Below are 9,216 nucleotides of genomic sequence, written 5' to 3' on the forward strand. Positions count from 1 at the left end.
ATGAAGTTTAGTGATTATCGTACATCATATTTCTCTCTCTCACACTTACATATAAAATTAAAATAATATGCAATTATGATAATAAATAGGTGAGTGTGTATACATATTTTATGTATTAACAAAAAAAAAATTACCCATGTAAATTAGCTTAATAAATCGAGAAAAAAATAGAAAAAATAAATATATATATAAAAGGTTTTTGCGGATATAAATTAGTTTCATAAATATAAAAGAAAAATAAATATATCAATTCTTATGATCATTTAACAATTAAATAAAATATTAGAAAGCGAATTAAGAGTATAGAAGCATAGAGGAGAAGCCATGGCTGGTCTGCAAAGTCTCGAACCAAAAACCCCTTCCCTCAATGGACGCCCAGGAGTGGGGGTATTCAGACTAGTTTTCGCGGGGTCTCGGCTTCAGCCGGTGCGGGCAATTAGAGATGAGAAACTTCTCCGGAGCAATGGGGGCAAAAGCCTAGTGAAACATGTGCAGCAGAGGGCCGTGTCTCTATGTAATGGGGTCCCAGAGGAGAAGAGCCCGGAGAATGATTTGGTTTCTGGCTACAAGGGTCCCTCGCTGCCGCTTAAGAGGAAATGGCCGACGAGGCTGGTTTTTCCTCTCCAGCTGCCTGATGTAGAGGCGCAACATGCAGTGGCCGTGGAGCAGCCTATGGAAATCCATGAAGAGGGTTTTCACTATGCGGTTTTGTGCAAAAAGGTCCGGCGAGAATCCATGGAGGATACCCACAAGGCCATTCTCATTGTTCACGGTGATTCCAAACAGGCTTCAGCCACAATCCAATCAGTGTTGGACTCTGCCAGCAACAGATCTGTCTCTAGAACCTGGCAGATCTGCCTGCAGAGAAATCAATGCTGGAAATACAAAACGACTGGGTTGCAGAGATGAAAAGGCAGGCTAGCAAGCCTCTGCACAGGGCTTTCTTTGCCAAAGATGGGGCTGTCATCCTCTCTGCCATAAGCAAGTAGTGGATCAGCTTTTAAAACTCGCTAGATATGCTTGCAAAGAAGAAAACCCCTCCCTATCATCGCCATGGAAGATCTGCTCTCAGATGCACAAAAGGCCCTGGCACAGTGTCTGGGCACTTCTTTGACTCCTTTCAGATCCAAATTTCTCAACCTACAGGCAGAACCATCTTGCAATGGGTCAGTTCTTTAGATTTAGTGCTAGATCTCAAACTGGATCTAGAACGGTGGATTGGGATCCCCTCTAGCCTTCAGAGACTTCTCTTTCAAGGTAAACAACTTGAAGACCTTCTTCCCCTCTCTTCTCAGAACATTACCAGAAATAGCTCTTTGGTGGTAACCCCACGTTTGAGAGGAGGTGCAGCGGGACAGTCATCCTCTTCTCCTCCTTTCTCATACAAAGATGCAGTACACTCTGAGAACCCCAAACCCCCGGAGGCCCTTAAACCTAAGCCCTTTTTGGTTGATAAGATAGAAGAAGTTCCCTCTATTGAAATCACCCAGGAAGATATTGCAACCCAACTTCAAGAATTTGCAGAAAGAGCCATCATTTGCAGATTTAACGGACTGTGGCCGCGATCTCAGGATCTCTATGCATGGATCCATGCAAAATGGACTCATCATTGTAAGATTAGTTTCTGTTCAAAAGCTTACTTCATTGTTTTATTTGATAACATTAAGCATTATGAAAAGGCTTTAGAAGAAGGCCCTTGGTTCATGGGAACTGCAGGGTTGTTCTTAACTCCTTGGTTCCCAGATTTTGATCCAGCAACTGCAGTCATTACCAGGACACCAGTATGGATCAGGCTTCCAAACTTACCTGCCCACTTATGGCATACTATTGTCTATAGAGCTATAGGCAACACCTTGGGTAGTTTCCTTATGGGAGATTTCTGGCGGGAAACCAAAGGTCTCTACACATATGCCAGAATATGTGTGGAGTTAGATTTGAGCAAAGGACTTCCAAATCAAATCAATCTCAAGATAAACGACTTTGTCTGGACCCAGACACTGGATTATGAAAATACTGCATTTTGTTGCTGCCATTGCCACCAATCAAGGCATTTGCAGAACACCTTCCCATCTCTCCCGGCAAAAAAGAATAAGGATAACCTCTCCAAGCCTAAGTCCAAACGATGGGCTCCTTGCTCTCCACCTCCAGTCGTGGATTCTGATTCCTCCAGCTCTGAAGATGAAGATAGCGATGCAGAATTGGATCAAGCCCCTCATTCCGTGGTCCCTTCAACCGATGGGCCGGCGCAGTCCTCCGATACAGCCATCGCTCAGAAACGTGTCCATTTGACCTCCTCCTTTGATTCAGAAAAGGAGGGCCCCCTTGTGGGGAAACCCAATCTTCAAGTTGTTATTGCGCATTCACCCCAGGATGGTTGGGCTGAAGTCAGAAAAAGGAAAGGGAAAAAGCTTCGTGTTGAGGCTTCTGCCCATTCCAAGCATATGTTGTAGCTTCTTGCTTGTTTCACTTCCGAAACCGAGGTTGATAGTCCTATCATTTTTGGTTGCCGGTTCTCTATCTCTCTTGATTGTATCTTCTTGTACCATATTTTTGATTAATAGAATTAGTCCAATTCATAGAAATATATATATATATATATATATATATATATATAATTTAATCAATTAAATTGCAAAATTTATGATATTTAAAAAATATTATTTTAAATAAAAAATATTATAATAAAATAAGGTAATATAAATTTATTAAATAATTTAAAAATTAACATTTACCACTTATATATTTTTAAAAATTATAAAACATTTAAAAAAAATTCATTTCAAAAAAAATAATCTTTTAAACTTAATAAACTAATTAATATCTTTTAACTTAATAAAGTAATTAATATTAAATTCCCATGTGTATTTTCAAAGAATTTATTGGTAATTAACATCTCCTCTCAGTATGTGTACTTACAAGTCAAACTGCTTAGATTCCAAATCTTAGATTTATGAACAATGTTCAAACCACAGTTTTGATAAGACGAGGTTAAGGTTAAACTGCAGAGCCGAAATCCCTTGTGTACTTACAAATCGAACTGCTTAGATTCCAAATCTCAGATTTATGAACAATGTTCAAACCACAGTTTTGATAAGACGAGGTTAAGGTTAAACTGCAGAGCTGAAATCCCTCTGGTTGTTGCAGTCTAGGTTTGATCCGTTATTCACCCGGAGAATGTCACAGAATCTTTTGTAAAAGATGATGCGATCCTCCTTCTCCTTGACGTTTCCTTTCCCGCACTCTAACCCACCATTGATGATGTTGGTAACCATTCCATATCTCAGAGTTCGCAAGGCGGCCTTGTCGCTACTGGACGAACTCTATTTCGCGGTCATCCATCATGGTAGGAAGGCTTTGGAGGCTGGGCGGTCATCCATAACCACATTGCTGTCTTGAACGAGACCGTGGGATTGTTACCAACGATGTCAGGGTTGTTTATGCCATCGAATCCGATTGCCTCCCCGGTCGCTGCATAGTTGAAATCCCTGAATAATACAAAGCAAATTGAACAAATGGCGCATGAAGGATAAATTTGATACGAATACTTTTTTGAGTGTGTCTGTGCAGAATACAGTTAGAGGAATTAAAATTGGGAGATATAGAAGCCAGTGACCATGATAATTGAAGGGGCCCTCGTCCATGGTAGCTCTTTCGATGTGCATCGGGTCATTGGGTGGTTTCATCACAATAACCGGGAGGATCGCCTACCTCATCTTTGAAACAATAACCCCACAAGTATTGGTCGGGAGGGGTCGTCGCCCATCCGCCTGTTCAACAATATTTCATAGAAAATGAGATGTAAAGCTAGGTAAGATCACTGAGGGAAAGCACAAGTAGTAGAGATGAAATATGACTTGTGGTTTCGTGGGAGGATTGTCCAAAGAAAGCAGCGAGCTCTCCTTTCTAAGTAGCGAGATTAACGGTGGTGCCGAAGCCGGGAAAGTCATTGGTAGCCATAATGAAGGTAGAGTAGTTGCAGAATCCTCATGCCATGCAAACGTCGATGTTTTTGTGCTTCAATAACTCATTGAAAATGCTTTCAGTGATGATAGATGCAACTGCTTGTCCACCATGAGTAGAAGGTGAGGGAGGAGATGGTGAGGGAGGTCTAGGTGAGGGAGGCGTAGGACTTGATCTTTTGCATTGGCTTTGGCAACCCTGCCCGCAATAGGCCTCCGTGTTGCCACACCATCCCCATATGTTGCAACACAAGTCATCCCAACGGAGTGCTCCACCTGCATGCTCTGCTCTCCACAGTCCTGATCTGCAGATACAGAATACAAATTCATCATCGTCATTGCAAGCAAGGCGATCGCCATCGCAAAGAACTTCATCGATTTCATATTTTGGACACTCGCTCGATGTCAGCACTGCATTAATTGCAAGTTTCCACTTGAACCATCTGCTGCTCAGCTTGCATTCCCATCTGCTGCACCTAAACCAGCCCAACAGATGTGGATGTGTGCTACTACCCAACCTACAATCCTCCTGGGACTGCAGGGAAGAGAAAAGCTCGAAAATTGGATTTCATTCAAGCTTTTAATTTGAATCTCCATGTAAAAGCCAAACCAAAGAACATCATACAATCTGGAGCGGTTCGGAACAAATTCCTCTGTCCTCTAAAACTCTATTTTTTATTCTTGACCTGTAAAATGAAAAAGACAACGCCTAAAAGCCGGTGCTTGTCTGGAGATTCAAACAAGTAAAACAATAATGGAGCTCATCTCCTAAGTATCTTCCCATTGAACGCCAAAGCTACGAAAACAATTTGCCGACTGATATAAATTTAGTTTTTCTAATTTAAATATCGAGCGCAAATGCTGAATTTGAAATTCTCTGAGGTTGATGAGGCATTGAATAGATTAGATGAATGTCTAATCAATGCTGGTCTAGATGTGAGATAGGGTGCTGTCCAAAATCTGCATTAATTACATTGAAGAGTGGAGCTTGCCGGAGGTAGAGTGATCGAGTTGCCGGAAAGTCCATGGGCATGTATGGCACTCATGGATATGTAGCATCCTTGCGGATGCAGGAGTGTCAGGTCACATGTACTTAGCGGTCATTAAATAACCTATAGGGATAGAAATAAGGCTAGCCTAACTTATGTGTGAAAAAATGAAGAGTGAGACCAAGACGAAACCTTGGGTACTCGAACTATGCAATTAGGCCATTAATCCATGAGACATTAGGAAAATCACAAGAGCTAACTTGCGGATAGAACTGATGCGAGTGGGTCGATATCGGTCCTCAACGATTAGCCTTAATGTCTTTATGTGCAAAGAAAACCAACACCAAAACAACATGGCCTGAGGTGATGTGATGTGGCCTCAAGATGGATCCTACTAAATCTCGATCCTCGGACCTTGTACCTTAGTGTTTTCTACTTTAGATTGGAGTAGAGGGAAAGCCGAGAACCCGAATGCGAGATGATGTGGCTTGGGGTGGGGTGACATGGAAAAAGGGACATGGATTGGGGTGGTCTCTACTCTCCAATCTCATACGTCAGAACTCGATGTTTGATGTTGGAGTAAAGAGAAAGCTGAGAACGGAATACTGAGATAAAGTGGCTTTGGGTGACTTAATCTTGGCATTGATGTGTGTACAACAATAGATAGGGGAGGTAAAGGATAAAAGAGTATTCCAAAACGATAACGTTATCCAACAATAAAATAGTCACACTTTCGCTTTGAAAATCATTTGATCGACGAAAAATGGGCATCAGGTAAAGGATAAAAGAGTATTCCAAAACGATAACGTTATCCAACAATAAAATAGTCACACTTTCGCTTTGAAAATCATTTGATCGACGAAAAATGGGCATCACCACAATTAAACTGATTGGCTCAGTATAGTCCACATATGGTTCTGGTTCTCTGACACAATATTATGGAGAAGCGTAGTCCGTGAACGCTTTATAGCCGTGGGAAAATGGCAATATATTGTCCTTGGCATTGATCGATGCATGGGGATGCATGAACATAACTACGGGCATGAGCCGGGAAAGGAACTTTATGCTAAATTGTAGTTGACTCCACTGCTTCCTGAATTTATATTTCTTTTCCAAATCATAGAAAACTAATATATCCGATACCAATTATCTTTCTGAAACTCCGTCCGAAACTAGTAGGCTTGGAACACGAGAAAATGGTATCATATTCTTTCCATTTATTTATACTTCCAGCTGATCTGTTACATATCGTACACTCGAATCTTTCGTCGATGCCTTCCCACCCCAAGAATTGAGTGCCTACATAAACAATCTTGACTGCCCTTCCCATTGCACTCTACCATTGTTTGTCCATCTTCATGTTGTCAAACATGGAAGGGACTCAGTCGGCCATGATTCTTATCTTCGTCACAAGCTTATGCGTGCACGCATATGACAGTGGGGCTACATACGCCCCACTCAAGCCAATCGATTTTCCTCCGCCAGTTTATAATTCTCCACCCAAATCAATAGTATTCCCTCCTCCCGTGCACAAAACTCCCCCCAAGCCGATAGCATTCCCCCCTCCAGTTCATAAAACTCCTCCGAAACCAATAGTATTTCCTCCTCGAGTACACAAAACTCCTCCCACCCCGACGGTACTCCCTCCACCCATTCACAAAACTCCCCCCAAACAGATAGTATATCCTCCTCCAGTTGACAAAACTCCTCCCAAACCGATAGCACATCCTACACCGGTCTACAAACCTCCTCCGACCCCTACGGTATTCCTTCCACCCATTCATAAAACTCCCCCCAAACCGATAGTATATCCCCCTCCAGTCCACAAATCTCCTGCGACACCGGTCGTGTTACCCCCTCCAGTGCACAAAACTCCTCCCAAACCGACAGTACTCCCTCCTCCCATTCACAAAATTCCTCCCACGCCCATAGCATATCCACCTCCGGTGAACAAAGCTCCTCCTAAGCCGATAACATTTCCTCCCCCGGTACTCAAATCTCCTCCCAAGCCCACGGTTACTCCTCCGCCTGTTCACAAATCCCCACCTACTCCGATAGTAATGCCTCCTCCGTTCAATCCGTCTCCTCCGATCTATCATTTTCCCCCACATTACACGGTCCCTCCTCATCATCCTCCGGTTTACTGATAATTAAGGTACATATCTCTAACCGTTTCCTTTCATTAATCTCCTTCTGTATCTTTATGCTGGTTTAATTGCATTAATGTTTCTCGGCTGACGATAAACACTTGTTTTTGTGTTCAATCTATTTTCCTTCCAGGGTCAATTTTATGAAGTTGCTTTTCGAATAATAGCAACTGTACAATAGTACAGTATGTATTGCTTGGCTTCTAGGAAACCCATCATCATATTGATCTTCTTAGGACGAGTGAATTCTTACCAATTGTCGTGTGCATCCATTGGCATACAATGCCTAAAAATATATCCACTGTTGTTAATAAAAATGTCGATTGTTTCATTACATTTCGTTTCGCACTTTGTTTTTCTATGTACTGAACACATCGTAAATAAAAGGATCACTGAAACACACATGAAAATAACGGAACTTACAGTGAAACTTATGGCTTTTGCTGTGTAAGGCAACGTACAGCGACACTTAACGGTCGTAGATGTTTATGCATGTATTATATTTTGTGTGTTCAGAATATTGTCGCCTTTCTCTAAGTGTGAATGTATGAATATGGGATTGTTAAATTATTTTCATCACTCCAGTTACTAATGGCGTTGCCCATTAATTTGAACGCGAGATGATCCTCATAAGGTATGATAATTAAGTAGGAAAAACGTTGTGCAAACACTGTATAATCTGTCTAATTTTGTAAAAAGTTCTGGGAGTTGATTAATTAACAGAATTATCACAATCAATCTATGTTTCTTGGCACCGATCATCAGATTGCAGAGGCGCTCAAACTGCAGTACTTCAACTCCAATTAGTTTTTTGCGGTAAATGAAAAACAAATGGTGTGAATGTATCGTTGAGATTATGTACGTTGTCAACGTCCAACGATAATATAAACCTTAAAGCTCATAACTGTTGCAACGCGTGAATATTACGTACGATATTGATATTGGTAGCGGCACAGATTTGTCGTAATTATTAGCAAGCTATTTCGGAAATGTATACCATCTGAATATATGAATTTTTTTTTTTTCAATTTAAACCCATTCATATATTCAAAAATTTATTTTAAACCATAAAAAATAAAAATTTACAATCTCGTATAATTATATTTTAACGATTAAATCATATAAATAGACAAATTTAAACATTATTACAAATAATAATTTCTCATGAAAATTCTTTCATATTAAAATTATAATTCCCGCTAACATACATAGTGCTTTGCTTTCTCCTCTCGCATAGAATAGTGTCATGTACAACATTGGGAGTCTCAACCATGGATCATGTTTCAGCTCAACCATGTTACATGCCCTGATCTTCTAGCTTCCACAGTCTACAATTTTCTGCATCAGCTGGCCGAATGCTTTTGGCTTAATATGTACTTGCTTATTATATTTCCTTAATATAATATATCATGATTTTCTCTCTTAAAAAAAACATTGGGAATCTATTAATTTTATGTTTAATTATGAATTATGTGATGTTGGATTGAGAGAATGTTAGAATATATTTGTTTCATGTTTTTAATAGAATATTATAATGTGATTTGGCAAACCTGTTGTACGACATATTTATTGTAATCTACATCATGGTTCAAGTTTTTATAACAATATAATGTGATTTGTCCTTTAGTTAGGACATATTTATTGTAATCTCTATTGATTTCTAGATGAATGGAGCAATTTAAATGGATATTATTTCAGTTCAGGAATTCTGGTTTAGTTCAGTTCAAGAATTTCGTATTTATTCTCTAACATCTAGTTAGGTTCGATAAAAGAAAATTTGATTTAAAATCGTTTTTATAAATTGATTTAACTTAAAATTATTTATAAGATTGAATTTTAATTTGCTTTTTATATTTTTATTTAAATATTTAATTTAATTTTATGTGTTTTTAAAATGGCGATGGAAAGGTCATGGTTCCATCATGGTTAAGATTTGCTATATAGTGAGATATTAGAAAGGAGATGTTTGGTATGTGTGAAGTGCCTTATCATTTTAAATAAGAAGTATAAATTGAATAGGATTTGATTAACTAATGATAATAATGTATTATATAAATTAAATTTATAATAAGAATTAAAAATGAGTATTTTAAGATTTTACATTGTTCAAATTATAAATAT

At 39.4% G+C, this 9,216-nt stretch overlaps 1 pseudogene; it reads right to left on the bottom strand.

The window, feature by feature from the left end:
- Positions 1–3,074: 3,074 nt before the first annotated feature.
- LOC149156114 (basic endochitinase A-like) lies at positions 3,075–4,343 on the bottom strand (annotated as a pseudogene).
- Between the last annotated feature and the right edge of the window lie 4,873 nt (positions 4,344–9,216).

Source organism: Pinus tabuliformis, chromosome 9, assembly GCF_031772625.1.
Source record: "Pinus tabuliformis cultivar Carrire ecotype Pingquan chromosome 9, CPIR1, whole genome shotgun sequence".
Taxonomy (NCBI): domain Eukaryota; kingdom Viridiplantae; phylum Streptophyta; class Pinopsida; order Pinales; family Pinaceae; genus Pinus; species Pinus tabuliformis.